The sequence below is a fragment of the Oncorhynchus gorbuscha genome, linkage group LG01, assembly GCF_021184085.1.
Source record: "Oncorhynchus gorbuscha isolate QuinsamMale2020 ecotype Even-year linkage group LG01, OgorEven_v1.0, whole genome shotgun sequence".
NCBI lineage: Eukaryota > Metazoa > Chordata > Actinopteri > Salmoniformes > Salmonidae > Oncorhynchus > Oncorhynchus gorbuscha.
In genome coordinates this window covers 97,263,692-97,289,304 of record NC_060173.1, presented here as the reverse complement: position 1 = coordinate 97,289,304, position 25,613 = coordinate 97,263,692, and the positions used below count along the sequence as shown (strand labels likewise).

The window sequence follows — 25,613 nt, the reverse complement described above, 5'->3', positions numbered from 1 at the left end:
TAAATACAAATACAAATCCTCAAAAAGGTGCTACAGAGGGTAGTGCGTACGGCCCAGTACATCACTGGGGCCAAGCTTCCTGCCATCGAGGACCTTTATACCAGGCAGTGTCAGAGGAAGGCTCTAAAAATGGCCAAAGACTCCAGCCACCCTAGTCATAGACTGTTCTCTCTGCTACCAAACGGCAAGCGGTACCAGAGCGCCAAGTCTAGGTCCAAAAGGCTTCTTAACTCTTAACTCTTATTTTTCTTGAAACTACATTGTTGGTTAAGGGCTTATAAATAAGAATTTCATGATAAGGTCTATTGTATATTTTCCCAACTTCAGTTTTATTAACTGCTCTGTATTAGTAGTAATGGTAGTTGTAGTGGTAGTAGTAGACTAAGACAGTGGGTATAACAGCTTACATATAAGTTATTTTCCTCTTCCCTTTGATATCTTCTGACATCATCACGTTTGCTTTATGAACATGCATGTTATACTGTCACACTGAGTAAAATAAAACAGTCGATTGAGAAATTCAGTTCCCTTACACACCGGAAAGACGCAATAGAATTCAATACAACAGTGATTTAAGAAAGGAGGAGTTTAATGGGAGGAGCTAGAGGAGGACAGGCTCGTAATGGCTGGAATGGAATTTATGGAACGGAGTCCAACATGGGTTCCATATGTTTAATGCCATTACAATGAGCCTGTCCTATAGCTCCTCCCACCAGCCTCCTCAGTTTGAGAAGCATTGTGTGTGTGTATGTGGATTATTGCAAATTCAACTTAACTCCCTTAGCTGTGTGTGTCCATGTGCGTGCGTACGTGAGACCATTTGCATGTCCACATGGTGAGTAAACTGTTTTTTTGTTGTTTTTTTCGGTATCATATGCCGATCAAATCCCCCAGGATCCTTGGCAGGTGAATGACTACACACACACAGTGCCTTCGAAAAGTATTCAGACCCATTGACTATTTTCAAATTTTGTTACGTTACAGACTTCTAAAATGGATTCAATAGTAAAAAATCCTCAGTAATCTACACATAAACCTGTTTTTGCTTTGTCAGAACATATCAAAGGGAAAAAAGGGAAAATAACATATGTAAGCTGTTATACCCACTGTCTTAGTCTACTACTACCACTACAACTACCACTACTACTAATACAGAGCAGTTAATTAAACTGAAGTTGGGAAAATATAATAACAAACTGTCTCAATTCCCTCAGATTACATTTGTACAGTACAAGCCAACACACAACCTAGTGCATCTTTTGTATGTACCAAATCAAATCAACTGTGTTAGTGTGTGCACATCTTGTTGTTACAGCCTTAATTCAAAATGGATTCAAATCGTTTTTATCTATTTCAACTCATCTATACACAAAACCCCATTATTACAAAATTAAAACATGTTTTTTGAAATCTTTTTTGAAAACTGTAACTAGGCCATTCAGGAACATTCAATGTTGTCTTGGTAAGCAAGTGTATATTTGGCCTTGTGTTTTAGGCCATTGTCCTACTGAAAGGTACATTTGTCTCCCAGTGTCTATTCAAAAGCAGCCCGAACCAGGTTTTCCTCTAGGATTTTGTCTGTGCTTAGCTCTACTGAGTTTATTTGTATCCTAAAAAACTCCCTAGTCCTTGCTGATGACAAACATACACATAATATGATGCAGCCACCACCATGCTCGAAAATATGAAGTGGTACTCAGTGATGTGTTGTGTTGGATTTGTCCCAAACATAACACTTTGTATTCAGGACAGAAAAGTTCATTTCTCTGCCACATTTTTTGCAGTTTTACTTTACTGACTTGTTGCAAACAGGCCTCCTTTTCACCCTGTCATTTAAGTTAGTATTGTGGAGTATGTACAATGTTGATCCATCCTCAGTTCTCCTATCACAGCTATTAAACTCTATAACTGTTTTAAAGTCACCATTGGCCAAATGGTGAAATCCCTGAGTGGTTTCCTTCTTCTCTGTCAACTGAGTTAGGAAGGACGCCTCTATCTTTGTAGTGACTGGGTGTATTGATACACCATCAAAAGTGTAATTAATAACTTCACCATGCTCAAAGGGATATTCAGCGTCTGCTCTGCTCTGTATTTGTTGTAGAAAATATTTCTTACCATCAGGGACATACTATTGGATAATGATGACATTCTCACACTCTCCACTTCAAGAATTCAGTCAGTCAGAGAAGGGACAAGACAAAAGACTACAGTAAATCATTAAATTACTTTAGAGTTTATTCAAAGAGAAAAGACCTTCAGGAAAATACAAGACTTCCTGTCATACACAGAGAGCACATAAGTTAGAGTAGCATGGAAGAAACACTGGAGAAAAACACCCAAGCCTGACTGACATCCAAGACGGCAAGGAACGGACTTTGTCACTACAATGTCCCCACAATGCTGGGAACGACATTATGGGATCATCTGGAAAATCAAATGTTGCATGTGTATTCTTTATTGTGTTTTGAGTTGTTTGAGAAAAACAAAAACAAAAAAATGGCATAATTTAGGATTATTGATAAATCATGTTCAATATAAAACAAGCTAAAAAAATGAATATCATGATACACATTAGTGTAACAAAACATTGCCTCTTATAATATTCAACCACTGCAAAGTACATAAACTATTGTTAAGCTTCTTAACTAAGTCTAAAACTTAATGCTTCAAGTGAGATCTTAAAAAAGTATATTTATCAACATAGTGGTTTCGTCATTCTTTTTACACTTTTAATGTTGCCATATTGGCACTTTTATAAATCAAAAAATCAGCAAGTGACTGCTTTTCAGATTGGGAAGAAATTGTTGTCCGTCTTTCCATTAATAGAGGGGGGACTATTCAACACACACACATACAGCATTGGGGTTCGCTTTTCAAACAGGTTTCTTTTTCCATATATAAAAAAGGTTGGCTTGTGAAACAATTCTGTGATGTATAATTTGCAGTGCCTTTCCCACAGCTCTACACACAATGAATGGCATGACTGTTAGTTGGAGAAAGACTCAACTCAGAGAGTGATTGACCCACTATGGAGTCTGACACACAGTTAGGGTAGAGAATCTGTCCCCTTGGGTGAAATAGCTTTGATCCATCATCACCATTAAAACACAGTTTTGTTCCTTGGGAAGAGTAGGGTAATCCTACTCAGGAAAGTAATATTCATGTTGTTTGTCTCCATGGTTTAGGCAGGTCAGATACCCTGTCGTGAGAGAGTCATGGCAGGGAATATTGCAGTGTATTGAATAGTCTTCAGATGTACAGACTATACTCTTTAACAGTGAACAACAACAAACAATAATCTTCCCAAAGTGGGTTTCTGTGGTGAACACCTTCAGAGAGCTGTAGAATCACAGATGTCACCCATGCTCTGCTCTCCTCTGATTTGAAACAGTTGTTTTGATTTGCCTTCCATTAACAAGTGAATCGGGGCTTAAGCGTTAAAACATTGAGTTTGTGAAAGGAGTCACAACCTAGTCTCAGAAACGATTCAGAATTGCCCCAAAAACCGACATCTTCCTTAGAGCCTCCATTGTTTAATATTCACTTGTGTCAACTTGAAATTGATCACTTGTGACAAGGAACAAAAATAAAATTCTCATGCCTTTGACCACCACACAGTATATTTCTTTCTACATTCTTGACACTTAGTGCATTGCATTCATAAAAAGATACTCATGAAAAACAACAATAAAACACCACCATTATTTCCATCCACAGTCTATGAGTCCATTGAGGTTTGCTGACCATGTGTAACCTTTCTGCTACAAAAACTTACATTGACACCCCTCTTCTCTCATCTATTATTGGCCCCTTTACTACCACACACATACTGTATATGACCTGAACCTTCTCCTCCACTCTCTTTTATTATATCTGTCTATTCACATCAGGACCATGTCCTCCATCCTGGACTCTGATGGTACAAGCCGGATCACAGCATCATGTTGGACTGAGGATTCCACTAACATGACAATTGTAACCATGAATGATATTAAATTAATATTTATTATACATAGGTACTATTTAAATGTTTTACCCACCCACTCTCTGACTCAAAGCATTTGAATGTTTTGTGGGTCGAAATAAAAGCAAAGAAAACTGGAGGCTATGTGCATTGTGATTTTAAAAACCAAGGTAAAATAAATATTAACTCCAAATACTTACTTTTTTTTAGGGAATCATAATAAAATAAAAAACACTATTTCAAAGTCCATCTGGTTCAAATGTTTTTACATGAACCTGCACATTAAAATACGGTAGCTGTCCTAACTATCAACACACTCCAGCTGAGTCCTCTCAGATAACAGACTTACGGTAAAATGCATAGGCCCATCCCACACACTGTGTCATGACAGCATTGAGCCTAGAACCAATTGGCTCCCTTGCACAGCTTCTTTATTCCCACCTCCTCCCTGACTGACAGCTTCAACACCCCCCCCTCCCCCCCGCAGTCAGCAATCATTGGACCAAACAGAAAGACATTGACGTACACTACTGTAGCATTAACACTGTATGCTCCGCCCCCTGCCCCTCCTTCGCTAAGGAAAGGAAGGGGAGGGGGACTCCTGAAATACGAGCAGAAGATGCACAGAGTAGTTAGTAGTAGACTTCAAGCCCATACCACAGTCGGGAACTCGGAACGACACACCAACACACACACACACGCACACACGCACACACGCCTTCAGGGCAACGGCCCCGCACAGACGTGTGTCCACAACCTGTTGAGCACCAAAGTGGGGCAAACTGTTCACCCCCTTTCTTCACATTTTTTTATTTGATTTATAATCAATTAACTTCTTTATTTTTTATTTTTACAATTCTCATATCTGGTATTCACGGCTGGGGCGACGTCATCTACCAGGTCGCAATTGTAAATGAGAACTTGTTCTCAACTTGCCTACCTGGTTAAATAAAGGTGAGAAAAAAAACCAAGATGTTGTGTATCCTCAGTATAGCACGATGCCCCGGGGCGAAGGTCATGATTATGTCGGAGGTGGTTGGCTTTTGACCGATGGCATCGTTGAACGTCGGGTAAAACGTGGTTGGTTGGTTTCCAGTGTAGAGGGGTTGTAGTCTCTTTACCAGCTGAGCAGAGAGGTGCGCCCCAGGGTCATAAAGTACACCTGGCTGGCTCCTCCGGATCGCACCGAGGCAAAGAACACCTGCGGATGGGAACACATGCACACACGCCAGTCAATAATGAAACAAATCAGTGACATCAGTAATGACCTTAGTGATCACTGTTTTACAGCCTGTGTTCGTAATGGATGCTCAGTTAAACGACCTGTCCTGATTTGTCAGACGCTTGCTAAAAAACTTTAATGAGCAAGCCTTCCTTCAAGACCCGGCCTCTGTAAATTGGTATAGAATCAGCTTGATCCCATCTGTCAAAGAGGCTTTGACCTTTAAAAAAATATATTTTCAGTGGTATTGTTAACAAACACGCCCGCATAAAGAAAATGAGAATTAACAACAGGTTCAGCCCCTGGTTCGACGGTGATCTGGCAGAATTACTCCACCTCAAGAAGTCCATTTGGTGAAAGGCTTGGCACACGCATACTCAGGCTGACTGGCTCTAGTTCAGGAAAATTAGAAATAAGTACACTCAGGTGAGCAGTTCTCTCTCTGTGGGTCTAATCCCAAGAAGTTCTGGAAAACGGTTAAAGACCTGGAGAATAAACCCTCCTCCTCACAGCTGCCCATGTCCCTTAATGTTGATCATGTAGCTGTTACTGACAAGGAGCACATGGCTGAGCTCTTTAAATCACCACTTCATTAAGTCAGGATTCCTATTTGACTCAGCCATTGCCTGTCCAACATTTCCTCATAATATATAATAATAATAATAATATATGCCATTTAGCAGACGCTTTTATCCAAAGCGACTTACAGTCATGTGTGCATACATTCTACGTATGGGTGGTCCCGGGGATCGAACCCACTACCCTGGCGTTACAAGCGCCATGCTCTACCAACTGAGCTACAGAAGGACCATCTCCCACCCCTTCCAATGCGATTAACCCCGATGCTCCTCCCTCTTTTTCCCCTGCCCCGCTACAAAGTTTTTCACTGCAGGCAGTCACTGAGTTGACTTGGCCAAAACTTTTGATACAGTAGACCATTACATTATTGTGGGCCGACTAAGGAGTGTTGGTGCCTCTGAGGGGTCTTTGGCCTGGTTTGCTAACTACCTCTCTCATAGAGTGCAGTGTATAAAGTCAGAACATCTGCTGTCTCAGCCACTGCCTGTCACCAAGGGAGTACCTCAAGGCTCGATCCTAGTCCCCACACACTTCTCAATTTACATCAACAACAGAGCTCAGGCAGTAGGAAGCTCTCTCATCCATGTATATGCGATTGATAGTCTTCTACACAGCGGGCCCCTCCCCGGATTTTGTGTTAAACGCTCTACGACAAAGCTTTCTTAGTGTCAAGCAAGCTTTCTCTGACCTTAACCATGTTCTGAACACCTCTAAAACAAAAGGTAATGTGGTTTGGTAAGAAGAATGCCCCTCTCCCTACTGGTGTGATTACTACCTCGAAGGGTTTAGACCTTGAGGTAGTCACCTCGTACAAGTACTTGGGAGTAGGGCTAGACGGTACAATGTCCTTCTCTCAGCACATATCAAAGCTGGAGGCGAAGGTTAAATCTAGACTTGGTTTCCTCTATTGTAATCACTTCTCTTTCACCCCAGCTGCCAAACTAACCCTGATTCAGATGACCATCCTACCCACGCTAGATTCCGGAGATATAATTTATAGATTGGCAGGTAAGGGTGCTCTCAAGCGGCTAGATTTTCTTTACCGTTCGGCCATCAGATTTCTCACCTCACTTTATTCTATACTCCTCTGCAAACTGGTCATCTCTGTGTACCCGTCGCAAGACCCACTGGTTGATGTTTATGTATAAAACCCTCTTAGGCCTCACTCCCCCCTATCTGAGATACCTACTGCACCCCTTATCCTCCACATGCAACACCGGTTCTGCCAGTCACATTCTTTTAAAGGTCCCCAAAGCACACACATCCCTGTGTCACTCCTCTTTTCAGTTCGCTGCAGCTAGCGTCTGGAAAGAGCTGCAACAAACACTCAAATCTCCATCTCTTCATTCAAAGACTCACTCATGGACACTCTTACTGACAGTGTGGCTGCTTTGCGTGATATATTATTGTCTCTACCTTCTTGCCTTCTTGTGCTGTTGTCTGTGCCCAATAATGCTTGTACCATGTTGTGCTGCTGCCATGTTGTGTTGCTACCATGTTGTTATCATGTGCTGTTTCTACAATGCTGTGTTGTCATGTGTTGCTGCCATGCTATGTTGTTGTCTTAGGTTGCTCTTTATGTAGTGTTGTGGTGTCTTGTCCTATATTTGTATTTTTAATTCCAGCCCCCATCCCCGCAGGAGTCCTTTTGCCTTTTGGTAGGCCGTCATTGTAAATAAGAACTTAACTGACTTGCCTAGTTAAATAAAGGTTAAATAAAATAATTAAATAAAAACATCATCGGTTAGTTAACACTGCCACAAAGTCACAACTGTTGGACATGTATCCATGCTGCTGTGCTGTTTGTTGCTACTTGGCTACCTACCAACCTTATGGTGAGGATAGCTGTGTTGCCAGCACAGCTTCAGACGCAATCATTAGGCAAGGGTAATTTAAGTGTAGGAAAGGATGAAACGGCATCTGTGCCACCAGTAAGTAGAGATAGTAGTATAAATATCCCCATACAGTACCCGCAGCCGGACAATTTTCTGGAAAGAAATGCTGTCGGCATACTCAACAGGTGTCGCTCATTCAGCCGACAGAAATTTTCAACCCGTTTTACCCATTAAGCATTGACTCAGAGTCAGAGGCCGAGCCTTCTCAGGTCTCTCCTCCACCCGCTACAGGGTCTGAGCTGCCGAAACCACCCATTATTAGCTCTGACAAATTGAAAACCCTAGTCATTGGCAACTCCATAACCCGCAGTATTAGATTTAAAAATAATAATCCAGCAATCATACACTGTTTACCAGGGGGCAGGGTTACAGACGTAAAGGCTAAAGCTAAAACTGGCGAGCGTAGAGAGTATAGGGATATTGTTATCCACGTCGGCACCAACGATGTTAGGATGAAACAGTCAGAGGTCACCAAGAGCAACATAGCTTCAGTGTGTAAATCAGCGAGAAAGATGTGTCGGCATCAAGTAATTGTCTCTGGCCCCCTACCAGTTAGGGGGAGTGATGAGCTCTCACAACTCAATCGCTGGTTGAAAACTGTTTTCTGCCCCTTCCCAAAAGATATAATTTGTAGATAATTGGCCCCCTTTCTGGGACTCACCCACAAACAGGTCCAAGCCTGGCCTGCTGAGGAGTGACTGACTCCATCCTAGCTGGAGGGGTGCTCTCATCTCATCTATGAACATAGACAGGGCTCTAACTCCTCTAGCTCCACAATGAGATAGCCTGCTGCATGGCCTGCAACCTGATAGCCAGCCTGCCAGCTCAGTGGAGTCTGCCACTAGCACAGCCAATGTAGTCAGCTCAGCTATCTCCATTGAGACAGTGTCTGTGCCTCGATCTAGGTTGAGAAAAACAGAAAATGGCAGTGTTCGCTTTAGCAATCTCACTGGAATAAAGACCTCCTCCATTCCTGTCATTATTGAAAGAGATTGTGACATCTCACATCTCAAAATAGGGTTACTTAATGTTAGATTCCTCACATCCAAGGTAGTCATAGTCAATTAACTAATCACTGATCATAATCTTTTTGTGATTAGCCTGACTGAAACATGGCTTAAGCCTGATGAATTTACTGTGTTAAATGAGGCCTCTCCTCCTGGTTACACTAGTGAGCGTCTAGTCATGTAATCTATGCAGCTTAATCAATCACTTTTTATATCTACTGTTTACAGGCCTCCTGCGCCGTACACAGCGTTCCTCATGGAGTTCCCTGAATTCCTATCGGACCTTGTAGCGATGGCAGATATTCACATTTTTGGTGACTTTAATATTCACATGGAAAAGTCCACAGAACCACTCCAAGAGGCTTTCTGAGCGATCATCAACTCAGTAGGTTTTGTCCAACATGTCTCCGGACCTACTCATTGCCACAGTCATATCCTGGATCTAGTATTGTCCCATGAAATAAATATTGTGGATCTAAATGTTTTTCCTCATAATCCTGGACTATCGGACCGCCATCTTATTACGTTTGCAATCGTTATCAAATCTGATCAGACCCCAACCAAAGATAATCTAAAGCCGTGCTATAAATTCTCGGACAACCCAGATGCCTAGATTCCCTTCCAGACTCCCTCCACCTACCCAAGGACGTCAGAGTACAAAATCGGTTAAACACCTATCCGAGGATCTAAACTTAACCATGCATAATAGCCTAGATGCAGTCACACCAGTCACACCCCTAAAAACAAAAAATATTTGTCACAAGAAATTAGCTCCCTGGTATACAGAAAATACCTGGGCCCTGAAACAAGATTCCAGAAAATACCTGGGCCCTGAAACAAGATTCCAGAAAATACCCAGGTCCTGAAACAAGATTCCAGAAAATACCTGGGCCCTGAAACAAGATTCCAGAAAATACCCGGGCCCTGAAACAAGATTCCAGAAAATACCTGGGCCCTGAAACAAGATTCCAGAAAATACCTGGGCCCTGAAACAAGATTCCAGAACATACCTGGGCCCTGAAACAAGATTCCAGAAAATACCTGGGCCCTGAAACAAGATTCCAGAAAATTGGAACGGAAATGACGCTCCACCAAATTGGAAGTCATCCGACTGCTCAATCATCCAATTTTTCAAACCTAATTGCAATTTAAGCAAATTACAGACTCCTATTTGAATCTGCATATTTCTCCATAGCTCAGTTGTCCTGAGTCTGCAAAGACTGTCAGGACCTTGGATCAATGGAGATCCAAGTCTTTTAATCCTGTAACTCTTGACACATTCATGAAAATAGTCATGGCCTCTAAACTGTCAAGCTGCATACTGGACTCTATTCCAACTAAACTACTGAAAGAGCTACATCCGGTGCTTGACCCTCCTACGTTGAACATAATAAATGGCTCCCTATCCACCGGATGTGTACCAAACTCACTAAAAGCTGCAGTAATAAATTCTCTTGAAAAAGCTACACCTTGACCCGGAAAATGTAAAAATCGGCCTATATCGAACCTCTTCAATATTATACCTCTTGGTGATGTCATTCGGAAACACAATGTCAACTTTCACTGCTATGAGGATGACACACAGCTGTACATTTTGATGAAACATTGTGAAGCCCCAAAATTGCCTACCTGGAGGCCTGTGTTTCAGACATAAGGAAGTGGATGGTGGCAAATGTTTAACTTTTAAACTCTGAAAAAACAGAGATTCTAGTTCTAGGTCCCAAGAAACAAAGAGATCTGCTGTTGGATCTGACAATACATCTTGAAGGTTGTACAGTCTCAAAACAGTGAAGGACCAATAATATTTCAAGGACAACTTTATTCCATCTTCTTAACATTGCAAAAACGATGTGGTAGAATTACAACATTATGTTAAACACATTACCTTTATATTCGAATGTATTCCTATATTAGTATTTTCACAATGTCTGTCCTTCTGAGAGGAGTCTCTGAGGCTTAACACTGACTGCTGATTTACGATGCCTGGGTGATAAAACCTAAAGACTGCATTCCATTCCATGATTAGTGTCTGGGTGCAAGTCTGCCAGTACCAGGCATAACCTCCCTCCAGTTTATTTCTCCCACATGGCAGATGAATACTGGACTTCAGAAATTAAGTGAAGGACCTGGTGTCCTATGTTGCATTAGTATTTGTGTATAGTAGAAAAAGTAGAAAATGACCTTGAGACAGAAACCCGGTGCAATGTACATCTTGCTGTCCATTGCATGAGAGCACAATCTACCTTTGTATAATTTCACAAATCTGGTGTTTGTTCCATATTCAGGTGGATGTGTCTTAACTATAAAATGCTGTGGCTTAGTTCTACTCAGAGTTCTCAGTGATTAAGGGTGGCTACCGACCAACTCCATAACTGCAGTAATTAAAAAAGAAAGTTAAATTGTTTTGAAGAAATCTAAGTCTCTCTCCTTTGACTAGAATAATTCCACGACACCATGCTTTTGAAAGAATCACAAGAAAGAATCATAAAACACGGGACGAGATGTTAAAAACTGTCCATTGTGCCAATAGATGGTATGCACTCACATGAGATTTTCCGTGATGTTGACAGAGTGGCATGGGAGGTTTATTTCTTAGACTGGGTTAAGATGTCAATTTTGGGACACATCCTCAGTAGTGTGCCTTCGAATCAGTGGGTGTTTCGCCCTTTAATCACTAAACACCCTCAAAGGTGGCCAGCTAAAGGGTGATCAAGCCTCATCTTGTGTCCCATGCCCAATTAAGATTTCCCACAGGACTATGCAAGGCAGGGGTGTCTTCTTCCCTGAGCCAGCCCTACAGCTGACCACATACCTCATATGCCCTCCTCAAGTTGGAGGGATCTGAATTGGGTTCTCAGGTGGTGGTGGGGGGTCATGAAGTTATAGCCCAGCAAGGGTCCTTCCGTTTGATCCAGATCCACTGGCTGCCTCTTTCAGCTGCTTGAGAGACTGCTCTGACAGTCTGCCGCAGAGCCTGTCCATGGATTCCAAGTTCTTTCAGCAACCTGACGGTGGAAGAAGCCACAAATCCTCTGCATCCCACTTCAACTAGCCAGACTTTTGCATTCCAGCCACGCGGAGTTGCGTCTGCTGCCAACTCTGTGTAACGCAGTCTCTTACGCTCGTAGGCCTCTTCAACAGAGTTTTCCCACGGGACTGTGAGCTCTATGATGTACACAGCCTTTCGTGAAGGGGACCAGAGTACCATGTCTGGCCTAAGGTTGGTCGAAGCAAGGCGGAAAAATGAGTTGCTGGCCAATATCGACAAGCATCTTCCAGTCCCGGGCCATGGCTAGGTGTCCAGTTTCTGGCTTCGTAGGAGGATGCTTGGGCCTTTTCTGTCCCTCCCGGATGAATGTTGTTGTTTTGATGGGATTGCTTGTTTTTGGAGGTAATGGTTGCACTCCACTTGGTCTCAAGTGCTGCAGCCAGGCTCTTGAGGACCTGCTTGTGCCTCCAGGTGTCATTATATGCCCAAGAGTCGCTGGAGCTGGGCAGAAGGGGCAAGTCGGGACCTCGCCATACCATTGATGTAGGTTTTTTGGTGATGGAAGCACATCATAAAACAGCTCTTGTTATGAAGCTGATGTTGCTTGCCTCCATTTGCAAAAGCTCACTCCAGTCGATCTTTCTCCTCTCCAGGCCTTCCCACCGCGTCCATTTCCCTTGTTTAGCAAGAGATACAGACTTTGCACTTCTTGCAGTCTCCTCCTGTCTGCGCACCTCCTCGACCACCACCTTCCTGCGTTCAGATGCGTTCAGATGCTGTTGCCTTATGGAACGTTGGTTTGCTTGCTGCCAGGCCAAAGCCTCCTTTTCCATGCTGGATATTCCCCACAATGTCTCGGTGTCTCAGGGCTGATGTTGCTTGCCTTGGATGATGTCCATTTCCGTCCAGTTTGTAGGAGAGGTGCAGCCTTGCTAATGGTCTGGTCTTTGGAGTCCTTCAATGTCATCTGAAGTATTACTTTAGAGCTCTTCTACTCCTCCATTAGACTTGTTTGTTCAAGGACCCCTTTGCCATAGAAGCCGATGTTACTCAGGCATCGTGGGACACCCAGCCATTTCTTCAAGTATGAGGTAATGATTCGCTCCATCTTCTCCACTGTTGTTATTGGGACCTCATAGACGGTGAGTGGCCACATTACCCGGGGGAGAAGTCCAAACTGTAGGCACCAAAGCTTGAGCTTCCCAGGCAGTAGGATCTTGTTGATGTTCTCAAGACCGTCGGTGATGTCCTGCCTTACTTGCTGCACTTGATCTTTCTCCCAGAGGCTTTCGTTGTACCATCTACCTAGGCTCTTGACGGGTTGCTCAGACACCGTTGGTATCGGGTCATCTCCAATGCAGAACCTCACATCTTTAAGCTGTCCCTTGACTATGGAGATGCTTCGAGATTTGCTTGGCTTGATTTTCATCAGGGCCCACTTGATGTTATCCTGCAGTTTTGCAAGTAGCTGCCTGGTGCATGCTGCAGTGGTGGTCAGTGTAGTCATGTCATCCATGTATGCTCGGATAGGTGGGAGACGGAGCCCTTCCTTAGTTCTCTCACTGCCAACCACCCATCTCGATGCCCTGATGATGACTTCCATGGCCATAGTGAAGGCCAGAGGTGAAATTGTACAGCCTGCCATTATGCCTACCTCCAAGTGCTGCCATGTTGTTGTGAAGTCAGGTGTTGTGAAACACAATTGCAGGTCTTGGAAATAGGCCTTTACCAGTGTAGTGATGGGTTCTGGTACATGGAAAATGTTGAAGGATTCCCAGAGGAGTTCATGGGGAACTGAGCCAAAGGCATTGGCCAGGTCGAGGAAGATGACAGGTCTCTCTTGTCCTTCTTAGCTGTTTGGATCTGGTGCCAAATCATACTAGTATGTTCCAGGCAACCAGAGAAACCAGGAATTTCTGTACAGATGTATCAATGTACTTGTTCCTTTCTAGGTAAGTGGACAGCCTCTGTGCTATTATACTGAAAAAGATCTTCCCTTCGACGTTGAGAAGGGAGATTGGTCGGAATTGACTGATGTCTGTCGCATCCTTCTCTTTCGGGATTAGCACACCACCAGCCCTTCGCCATGCCTTAGGTATTATTTCCTTCTGCCACACTATCCTCATGAGCCTCCAAAGAAAGTGTAGAACATCCGGGGCGTTCTTTTAGAGCTTGAATGGTACTCCATTAAGCCCAGGAGCCGAGGCCGCTCCTGCTCGTCGGACAACGTTCTCTACTTCCTTCCATTTTGGAGGGTCGGTGTCCAGATTGAATTCTGGTGGTTGAATAGGTGGGATGTCATGTGGGATGATTATCTGCTCATGCCTTTTCATGTCCTGGTTGACCTTTTCCAGATGTTCTTCCAGTTCTGGTGGTTGAATAGGTGGGATATCATGTGGGATGATTATCTGCTCATGCCTTTTCATGTCCTGGTGGACCTTTTCCAGATGTTCTTCCAGTTCTGGCTTTGGAGTTTTTAGGATTCCGCACTTTTCCTTTGCGAAGAGGTCTTTGACAAACTTAACATTTTTTTTTTTATAGAACCGTGTTCTTGAGTGTTCCTTCTTCCTACAAAGTTTCCTTAAGTTTTCCACTCTTCACAAGGTTGCCAGCTGACATTTGATGTCTGCTTGGAGTAGCATGAGACCTTCTTTCTCTGCATCAGAGGCCTTCTTCCACTGCTTTCTCAGCTGCCTTCTCTCTCTGACAAGTATCTCGATCTCCTGCTGCCTCCTAGATTTGGCTGGCGGGGGTGGTGTCTTGCCACTTCTCCTTTCGTTTACTCCAAAGCGCTCTTCTCCGTAGTGGTAGATAATGTCTCCCATCCTTTCAAGCGTTTTCTCTGCTGTTCCTACAAGATTTCTGTCAGGTTGTTGTTGATCGTTTCCCACTCTCTCTTTTCAACAGCTTTGGGCCACTTCACACTCGGTCTGTGCCCTTTGATCTTTTCCTCTTTTAGAGGTCTCTGTGGTTGGGTGAAGGCATGAAAGCCATGAAGCCATGAAACTGCTGAACAATTAATCAAATGTTCACCCGGACAATTTATATTGCCCCCCCCTCCCTTTAATTTTTTACACTGCTGCTACACGCTGTTTATTATATATGCATAGTCACTTTACCCCGACCTACATGTACAAATGACCTCAGCTAACCTGTACATTGACTCGGTACCAGTACCCCCTTTATATAGCCTCATTATTGTTATTTGATTGTGTTTTTTATAAAATGTTTTACTTTAGTTTATTTAGTATTTTCTTAACTCTATTTATTGAACCTCATTGTTAGCTAAGGGCTTGTAAGTAAGCATTTCATGGTAAGGTCTACACCTGTTGTATTCTGCGCATGTGACAAATAAAATTAGATTTTGACAGAGTTATTCGTGAAAAAATACCTGGGGAGAGTACCTCCAAATGTGTGTGTACGTGTCCAGGGGTCTCACCTTGTCGTTCCTCTCACACAGGAACTTGAGTCTCTGGGCTCTCTTGTGCATGAAGACTCCGTCGAGATGTCCAGTCTCCACAGATCTTATCTCTATGGCTTTCTCCCCCCAGCCCATTATCTGGTTAGAACGGATATAGGCTACAGAGAGAAAGACAAAGAGAGGGATAGGGCGGTGAGTCGGAGGGATGGCAACCGAGTTAACATGTTTAAATACTTCATTTAAGGACCTATTGTGTGTGAGTGTGTCTATGTCCACTTACCCACAGAAGTGGGCATCTCGCCCCACTGCAGCACCACGTCCTTGGTGATGCGTCCGTAGGTGTTGACATAGACACCCTCGTCCTCGTAACACACCAGCAGCTCAATGCCATCTGTGTTGGGCAGGATGATGATGGCATGGGACTGGATACTGGTCTGGATCTACAGAGAGACAGACACAGAGACAGAGAGAAAGAAAGCACGAGAGGGAGAGCGAAAGAGAGAGGGGAAGAGAAGAAAGGATAAGAGAGGGGAGAGAGCAAAAGAGGGGGAGAGAGTGAACGAGCGAGAAATTATTAATTCAATTATGATGTTGTCCTTGAAAAAAAAAAAGGAGGAAGAGAAGGGGATTTGAGGTTCCATAGACATGAGTGTGCTTCTTACATGGGTGGGCAGGTAGATGTCGTAGACGGCCCCCCGAGTCCACGTCCACAGCATGAAATCCGTTACTGGAGCCATAGATTACCTTTAACCTCTGACCCTCCTCCACCGTCAGGTCAACCAGCAGGGGCTTGTGCACCAGGTCACCAAACGACTGCAGGGGTCAACCAGGAGGCAAAGGTTATTCACATACAGTACAGTAGTGTGTGTGCATGTGTGTCGGGGAGTAATTTTATCATTGTCATGACAATTTACAATAGCTGCATGACTAATTGAATAGATGGAAGTGAATATCTGTCATGCATAGGCAGGGGCATCGAAGTTTTCACCTTGAAAGCCATGAACTTGTGGTAGGGTTTCGGTGCCCATGCATAGACCTCCACCGAGTTCTTCAGGGCCAAAACCAAAAACTTGATCCTCTCGTATTTCACTGGGGAATAAACCAGTGGGGACACATGAGGATGTTGCCATAAGGAGGCACCAACTAACAGGGTCAATTCAGAGCATCCTCAAGACGTTTAATGACACAGTAGCCTTATTGTTTTTAAGTTCTCTGCCCCAGATACTATATGTAGTAGGAAGTCAAAGTCTACCAAAATGCTATTAGCTGACATGTATTACAGTCTTATTATCTTACTCAGAGATGTGACAGTACAGAAATGGGACATGGTGTTTGCTGGTTAGACAGAGGGTATTTCAAACGCTGCTGTAGATTTCATTACCAAACTCTGGACTTTATCTCTTCCAACATGTTTCAGTCATGACATGAAGTGCTGACTTATAAAACAGTGGTTCCTAAACATGTGTGCAGACTCATTTGACCATAACATACATTTCTATGCAAAAACTGTCCTCAATTTATCTCCGCAAAAATGTACTGGCCAGATGCATGCTGGAGATGGGACGTACCAACTTTGTAGTGAACAGCACCCTCCAGGTCTCCCACAGTGACCCAGCCCTGCTTCTTCTCCACCTCAGGGTCGTTGTGCAGGATCTTGTTCCTCAACCAGGACAGATAGTACACACGCAACTTGTTCTTCTTGCCTTCATAGGACAGGGTCAGACAAGCGGGAGAGGTCAAGAGTCAGGGTACCTATGATATATAATCCACATGTAATGGCACAGGGGGTGAAGTTTCCCCTAGGATCAGCTTCCCCTCAACCAATCATAAACTTAACCATTAGTGGGGAAAATCCCAAACTGACCTAAGATCAGCATGTAGGGGCAACGTCACCCTACTCCTACCCTACTCCTATGGGTGGAAGCGTCTTTATTGTACACACCAATTTCAACTAATTAAGGTATTATTGGAGTTTTTACTATGTTATTTAATTATTGGTATTATATTAGACATCATTATCAATACTAGTACAGATGATATGCTGAGTCAATAACAGGGTCTGTATTGTAGTAGAACCTGTACTGAATGTTTGAAGAAATGACCAAGTCTCTGTCAGTACTGAATTTCATACGACAGTGTTTGCAAATTTAGGTCAAGGTCGAGGTCAAATTGAAAGACAACATTTTCTGTAAACTCACCAACAAGTCGGCACACTCACAAACAACTTTGACATTCATCTACTGAGAATGATAAAGTACAATGACTTGAAGAATAAAAAAGATGTATTTCTATCTAAGCTAAAAACTGAAGAAGCAACATCAAATGGTCTCAACGTCTCTTTTGAGCACGGACCCTTTATTCATTCATTGCAAAATGACATCAAAATGACACTGCATCTATGTGTGTTTCCGTGCTTCCAGCATGGAAACCTTTGCGTGTGTGTCAGTGGACATGCAATATGATGTCGTACACTCTAACTAGACCATTTACTCCATTTCCTCTGGCTGAATGTCTGTTGGGTGACACCAGAGAAACCAGCGTTGGTTGTTACAGTGAATGAATGATGCGACCACAGCACAGGAAAGAGAAGCAGGACCCTACAGTCAGCCCCCGCCCGACGGTCAGTCAGCCCCCACCCGACGGTCAGTCAGCAGTCAGTCCCCACCCGACAGTCAGTCAGCCCCCGCCAGACGGTCAGTCAGCCCCCGCCAGACGGTCAGTCAGCCCCCGCCAGACGGTCAGTCAGCCCCCGCCAGACGGTCAGTCAGCCCCCGCCAGACGGTCAGTCAGCCCCCGCCAGACGGTCAGTCAGCCCCCGCCAGACGGTCTCATCAGAGAGATCAACATCTTAAAAGTGTGTGTGTATGTTCTGTGATTGAAAAATGATGTATTCACCTTATTTGTTGGATATGTAAGAATGATTAAATAACAAAACAGTAAGATATTTCTGTCCTGTTAATGCTGTGTTTTATGGTCTCCACTCTAGCACCTTGCAGCTAGTCTGGTTGTTGAGGACATGGGTTTTACTAGAGGTAGCTTGAAGCTGACGATTGATGTTGGTGATAAAAACCTAAAAGCCAGCATTCCATAGACAAGATGTGGTGTGTGTGACCCGAGATAGAGATAGCCTGGAAGAGTTCAGAACAATCCCTCATTGTCCATTCTTCCTGGCATCTGGGAAACAAAGCCAGGTTGGGGGTAAAACACCATCCTGTGTAGATAACCAAGGTGGCTTATGGGATATGGAACCACTAAGCATTTCTAGGTCCTATATAATATCACTATTTTCATTATCAGTTAGGCTCTCAGCCTAACAGTCAGAACAAGACTGTTGGGTTGACGATTTCATTATTGCAATAATTATACGATATTAAATAAAGATGATTGTTTGAAGAAATGACCAAGTCTCTGTCAGTACTGAATTTCATACAACAGTGTTTGCATGTCTGTGTTTTCCCGTGTACAGTTGAAGTCGGAAGTTTACATACACCTTAGCCAAATACATTTAAACTCAGTTTTTCACAATTCCTGACATTTAATCCTAGTAAAAATTCCCTGTTTTAGGTCAGTTTGGATCACCACTTTATTTTAAGAATGTGAAATGTCAGAATAATAATAGAGAATTACTTATTTCAGCTTCAAATTCTTTTATCACATTCCCAGTGGGTCAGAATTTTACATACACTCAATTAGTATTTGGTAGCTTTGCCTTTAAATTGTTTAACTTGGGTCAAACGTTTCGGGTAGCCTTCCACAAGCTTCCCACAATAAGTTGGGTGAATTTTGACCCATTCCTCCTGACAGAGCCAGTGTAACGGAGTCACGATTGTAGGCTTCCTTGTTCGCACACACTTTTTCAGTTCTGCCCACAAATGTTTTACAGGTTGAGGTCAGGGCTTTGTGATGGACACTCTAATACCTTGACTTTGTTGTCCTTAAGCCATTTTGCCACAACTTTGGAAGTATGCTTGGGGTCATTGTCCATTTGGAAGACCCATTTGCGACCAAGCTTTAACTTCCTGACTGATGTCTTGAGATGTTGCTTCAATATATCCACATAATTTTCCTCCCTCATGATGTCATCTATTTTGTGAAGTGCACCAGTCCCTCCTGTAGCAAAGCACCTAAACAACATATGGCTGCCACCCCGTGCTTCACGGTTGGAATGGTGTTCTTCGGTCTGCAAGCGTCCCCCATTTTCCTCCAAACATAACGATGGTCATTATGGCCAAACAGTTCTATTTTTGCCTCATCAGACCAGAGGACATTTCTCCAAAAAGTACAATCTTTGTCCCCATGTGCAATTGCAAACCGTAGTCTGGCTTTTTTTATGGCAGTTTTGGAACAGTGGCTTCTTCCATGCTGAGCGGCAGAAATCTTGCTTGTTTGTAGGTGACCAAATACTTATTTTCCACCATAATTTGCAAATAAATTCAAAAAAAAATCCTACAATGTGATTTTCTGTCTGTCATAGTTGAAGTGTACCTATGATGAAAATTATAGGCCTCTCTCATCTTTTTAAGTGGGAGAACTTGCACAATTGGTGGCTGACTAAATACTTTTTTTGCCCCACTGTATCTGGAGTACCTGGACTGTCTGATCCTGTGTCCTGTAAGTATGCTCTCTCTATCTCTCTTTCTCTTTCAGAGGAGAAGCTGAGCCCTAGGACCAAGCCTCAGGACTAACTGGAATTTTATTTTTTTATTTTACCTTTATTTAGCCAGGCAAGTCAGTTAAGAACAAATTCTTATTTTCAATGATGGCCTAGGAACAGTAGGTTAACTGCCTGTTCAGGGGCAGAACGACAGATTTGTACCTTGTCAGCTCGGGGTTTGAACTTGCAACCTTCCGGTTACTAGTCCAACGCTCTAACCACTAGGCTACCCTGCCGCCCCATGATGACTCCTTTCTGTCCCCAGTCCACCTGGCCGTGCTGCTGCTCCAGTTTCAACTGTTCTGCCTGTGGCTATGGAATCCTGACCTGTTCACCGGACGTGCTACCTGTCCCAGACCTGCTGTTTTCAAATATCTAGAGACAGCAGGAGTGGTAGAGATACTCTTAATGATCGACTATGAAAAGCCAACTGACATTTACTCCTGAGGTGCTGACTTGCTGCACTCTCGACAACTACTGTGATTATTATTATTTGACCCTGCTGGTCATCTATGAACATTTGAACATCTTGGCCATGTTCTGTTATAACCTCCGCCCAGCACACCCTTCCTAGGTTTTGGCCTTTCTAGGGAGTTTTTCCTAGCCACCGTGCTTCTACACCTGCATTGCTTGATGTTTGGGGTTTTAGGCTGGGTTTTTGTACAGCAATTTGAAATATTTTAGATGCACTATTGTTAAGTGACTGTCCCACTGGATGTCATAAGGTGAATGCACCAATTTGTAAGTCGCTCTGGATAAGAGCGTCTGCTAAATGACTTAAATGTAAATGTAATGTAAATGTAAATATCAGCTGATGTACGAAGGGCTATATAAATACATTTGATTTGATTTGAATTAGTCTATCAGAAGCTTCTAAAGCCATAACATAATTTTCTGGAATTTTCCAAGACGTTTAAAGGTACAGTCAACTTAGTGTATGTAAACTTCTGACCTACTGAAATTGTGATACAATGAATTATAAGTGAAATAATCTGTCTGTAAACAATTTTTGGAAAAATGACTTGTGTCATGCACAAAGTAGATGTCCTAACCGACTTGCCAAAACTATAGTTTGCAAACAAGAAATTTGTGAAGTGGTTGAAAAACTAGTTTTAATGACTCCAACCTAAGTGTATGTAAACTTCCGACTTAGTAACTGTGCATGTATAGTGTGTGTTGTAACTATATATATAGCGTGTACAAACCTGATATAGTAACCAGGACGTTGAGTCCCTCTAGGACATCCATTTGTTGGAAGCGGCGTCGGCTGATGAGGGGATACACCTTCCCCTGACCGCTACGATCCAGCAGCATCAGACCACTCTCTGTCCCCACCAGCAGGTTCACTCCTACAAACACTTTCACCTTTAGTTTGCTGCCACCTGTGGCGAAGACTGAAATGACTGAGATAACTACATAGCAGAGATAATTGTGACAACTCACCCCAGAGCGCAGCACACAGGATCTCAGAGTTGAACCTCTTCTTGTACTTGCGGATCTCTGGGGTGTCACTCTGCGGCCGTGTGTTGACAGGGTTCACATTGACCACGGAGCCTTTACGTGACGGGTCCGCCCTCAGTGCCTCCGCCAGCCTGGCGTCGTTCCCAAAAGCTGCAGAGGACAAGGAAGGGATTGAGTGTAAATACAAGCAGATTATGTTTTACTATCATATAGATTCAGTTATATTTAGTATACATTTATATAACTTTTGTCAGTTATAAACAGGTGTTCTCTGGTGTTGCCTCAGAATCTAACATCAGGTTGATTGACACTGGAAGGAACCACTCAGATACTACTGAAGGGGACTTGTCATCCAATAAGGGGGCTGGGAGAACGGGTTTACCCAGGTTGTTGAGAGCTGCGCCGGATGTAGAGACCTGGAGGAGGCGTGGATCGATAAAAGGAGTGAAGGAGGAGGAGGACTTGTGTTTCTGCATTGTGTTGCTGACAGAATGACTCTAGAGGAGTAGGAGAATAGAACAACAATGAGGATACATAGAATCACATGTATTTCTACCATTATGACATCGACTTACCTGCCAACTCATAGACCAAGACAACAATGGCAGCAGTGTGTGCAATATGAAATATACAGTGCCTTTGGAAAGTAATCAGACTCCTTGACTTTTTCCACATTTTGTTATGTTACAGCCTTATTCTAAAATGTATTACATGTTTTTTCCCCTCATCAAACCTACACACAATACCCCGTCATGATAAAGCATAAACAGGTTTTTAGAAGTGTTAGCAAATGTATTTAAAAAACCTGGCAGCGATTGTGTCTTGTTGTGTATTTGGGGAGTTTTTCCCATTCTTCTCAGCAGATCCTCTCAAACTCTCAGGTTGGATAAGGAGCGTTGCTGCACAGCTATTTTCAGGTCTCTTCAGAGATGTTTGATTGGGTTCAAGTCCGGGCTCTGGCTGGGCCACTCAGACATTCAGACACTTGCCCCGAAGCGACTCCTGTGTTGTCTTGGCTGTGTGCTTAGGGTCATTGTCCTGTTGGAAGACGAACCTTCACCCCAGTCTGAGGTCCTGAGCTCTCTGGAGCAGGTTTTCATCAAGGATCTCTCTGTACTTTGCTCCGTTCATATTTGCCTTAATCTTGACTAGCCTCCTAGTCCCTGATGCTGAAAAACATCCCTACAGCATGATGCTGCCACCACCATGCTTCACCGTAGGGATGGTGACAGGTTTCCTCCAGATGTGACGCTTGGCATGCAGGCCAAAGAGTTCAATCTTGTTTTCAGCAAACCAGAGAATCTTGTTTGACATGGTCTGAGAGTCATTAGGTGTCTTTTGGCAAACTCCAAGCGGGCTGTCATGTGCATTTTACTGAGGAGTGCATTCTGCCTAACCACTCTACCATAAAGGCTTGATTGGTGGAGTGCTGCAGAGATGGTTGTCATTTTGGAAGGTTCTCCTATCTCTACAGAGGAACTCTAAAGCCCTGTCAGAGTGACCATTGGGTTGTTGGTCACCTCCCTGACAAAGGCCCTTCTCCCCCGATTGCTCAATTTGGCCGGACAGCCAGCTCTAGGCCAGCTCTAAGAAGAGTCTTGGTGGTTCCAAACCTCTTCCATTTAAGAATGTTGGAGGCCACTGTGTTCTTGGGGTCCTTCAATGCTGCAGACATTTTTTGGTACCCTTTCCTAGATCTGTGCCTTGACATAATCCTGTCTCGGAGCTCTACAGACAATTCCTTTGACCTTATGGTTTGGTTTTTGCTCTGACATACACGGTCACCTGTGGGACCTTATATAGACAGGTGTGTGCCTTTCCAAATCATGTCCAATCAATTTAATTTACCACAGGTAGACTCCAATGAAGTTGTAGAAACATCTCAAGGATGATCCATGGAAACAGGATGCACCTGAGCTCAATTTTGCATCTCATAGCAAAGGGGCTGAATACTTATATAAATAAATACAATTTCTAAAAACCTGTTTTCAGTATGTCATTAGGTAGTATTGTGTGTATATTGCTGAGGATTTTTAAAATGTTGTTTAATCCATTTGAGAATAAGGCTGTAATGTAGAAGAATGAGGAAAAAGTCAACGGGTCTGAATACTTTCCTAAGGCACTGTGTCAGTTGAACATAAAGTTCAAAGACTACCAAAGAGAAATGTTGAAAGACGGAAGCAAGAAATTGAGGCCGATGTTAGGAGCATGCAGCTACCAGGCATAGGGAGAATTTCACAAAACCACACTTTGAAGTAAAGTGAACAGGGCAAAAACAAGAGGACTCTATGGTGGGTAAAAGTAAAACAGATGGAATGTTCAGGTAAAAACCAAAAGCTGAGGAACAAAAATATATTTAAAGGAATGGCTTTTTATGGTAAAGCAATTGCCAGTGCTTATTCATGAAATATGCTACATTGTAGTCTAGTCTTGAGGGTTTCTGGAATATGTCTTTAACGATCTGACTGATTAAAATAAACTAATAATAATCAGAGATTGAGATCTTAGGGCTAAATGAATACCTTTAATGGGCCTCCAAGAACATGTAAGCCAGTGCAACCTAATATAGTCTCAAAAAGAAAGAAATATGTCAAATACCAGAAACTTGTCAAAAAAATCTTTTTTCACAGGGAGCAACAAAAATGATCCATCACCACACCACCTTACCTACAGAGCTTGGAGGAAACGAGATTAGTCGTAGCACTCAGAAAAAGGAAACAATAAAGAGCACCACTAGGTGGCCAGAGAGAGAGCAGATGCAACCAGCAGAGGGTGCTCCTTGCAGACCCAGGCCTGAAGGAGGACCAGTGGTCAGAGGGGGGCTGAGGGACATACCTCCAGGAGTATGCTGAGCTTGTCCAGGGGGCTCTGGGGGGACATGGACATGGTGGGGCTCGCCATGCTGGAGGAGGGAGAGGAGGAGGCAGAGGAGGAGGGGGAGTGGTGGCTCTGCTGGATCAGGTCAGGCAGGAGGTGAATGCGGCCCACAAAGCCATTTTTCTCCTGGTGCCCTTGGAGACCAGGGTGGCCTTGGAGGCCTGGAAGGCCCTGGAGGGCAGGGCGAATCAGCCCGGGGCTGGTGTTAAACCCAGGGACAGGGCCATGACCAGGGCTGGGGGTAGGTCGCTTTTTGTTGTCACCTGTACTCTGGAAGTAAGAACAGGGGCACACTTTGGGTCTAGATTTTTTTTCTCTGCGGTGGAGGGATTCTATTGGCTATTGTGTTAAGGGAAGAATAGTCTACTAAAGTAGTCTAGTAAAGTAGTCTACTGAAGCTACAGTCTACTACTGTAAGAGACTTCAGACACATTCAATTGAGGATTAAGTAAAAGAAAATGGTCAACAACAGACACCAAAAGTGTAATAATTTTGTTTACATTTATTAATAAATTATTTATATGACTTTAGTGGAGCCATTTTATGATGTTCAATCTGTTGCAGGACTTCCATCTAGCCTTCATACTGTCATCTAATGGGGGAGCGGGTGGTTAATACTGGGAGTAGGTCCATTTCTCCAGGCTAACTGACCCCTTTCCACTCCAACCCAAACCCCTTCACCAGCAACACAAAGTAAACAATGACAGAACAAATAAGATGAGGTCCAACACAATATCAAACACAGTGGGTAAGCTATAGGGGGACAAATTAGGAAATGAAATACCACAATAAAATAACTAAAAGGTTTACAGTGTGTGACTGATATGTTGTTATAAGAGAGGTGGACGGCATGGCCTGGGTGTTGGCCTTACTGGTCTGACGATCAGAGTGTCATCTTTACAGGGTGTGGTTTTAGAGTCACTCTCGCCCTCGACATGAACGATCAAGGTCTTCACCGATTCCATCTCTCCGTTGCTTAGTCTGGAGGAGCTGGTGGAGTAGGTCGAATAAACAGAGAACCAGGAAGATGGTTAGTGCTGGGGAAAAAAATCTATACAGTTACATATCAGGAAATTATTTTTGATGATATATGGTATCGTTTTCACAATATGGCAATATTATTTTTGCACTAGTTTTCTGTTCCTGCACCAAAACTCCAGTATTTTTCCTTCCTAGCTTGTTCTCCATCTTCTTTTTATGTTGGTAGCCAATTCGTTTTCAACACTTTTATTTCCAAAGCTCGTTTTCTCAAGGCTCTCTCTTGTCTCTCTGCAGCAGACGTATGGTTTAGACCATCGAATCGCAATACAAAAAGAATCCTAATACACATCATATTGGCACCGAAGTATGGTGATATTATCGTATCTAGAGGTCCCTGGCAATTCCCAGTCCTAGTTATAATGACCGGACTTTTCCTTCACTGCAATCACAAGCTCAAATGTCATCGCAATATGATGTCATTGAGTATGTTTAAATGCACACTAATAATTCGATTTTAAACTGATTATGGCACTAGGCTGAGTATGGCAATAGTCAAGTAAACA

The 25,613-nt window shown here is 43.3% G+C and overlaps 1 pseudogene across 1 annotated transcript in view; it reads right to left on the bottom strand.

The window, feature by feature from the left end:
* Positions 1-2,217: 2,217 nt before the first annotated feature.
* The window catches only part of LOC124046845, a 96,113-nt pseudogene continuing 72,717 nt past the window's right edge, over positions 2,218-25,613 (bottom strand). The window contains exons 23-33 of the transcript XR_006841077.1: positions 24,942-25,059; positions 24,028-24,339; positions 21,575-21,689; positions 21,175-21,342; positions 20,937-21,080; positions 16,646-16,780; positions 16,066-16,166; positions 15,740-15,890; positions 15,358-15,517; positions 15,096-15,235; positions 2,218-5,165 (exon numbers count right to left, since the gene is read on the bottom strand). The product of XR_006841077.1 is annotated as a mitogen-activated protein kinase kinase kinase kinase 4-like (transcript). The remainder of the gene's footprint in view (positions 5,166-15,095; positions 15,236-15,357; positions 15,518-15,739; positions 15,891-16,065; positions 16,167-16,645; positions 16,781-20,936; positions 21,081-21,174; positions 21,343-21,574; positions 21,690-24,027; positions 24,340-24,941; positions 25,060-25,613) is intronic.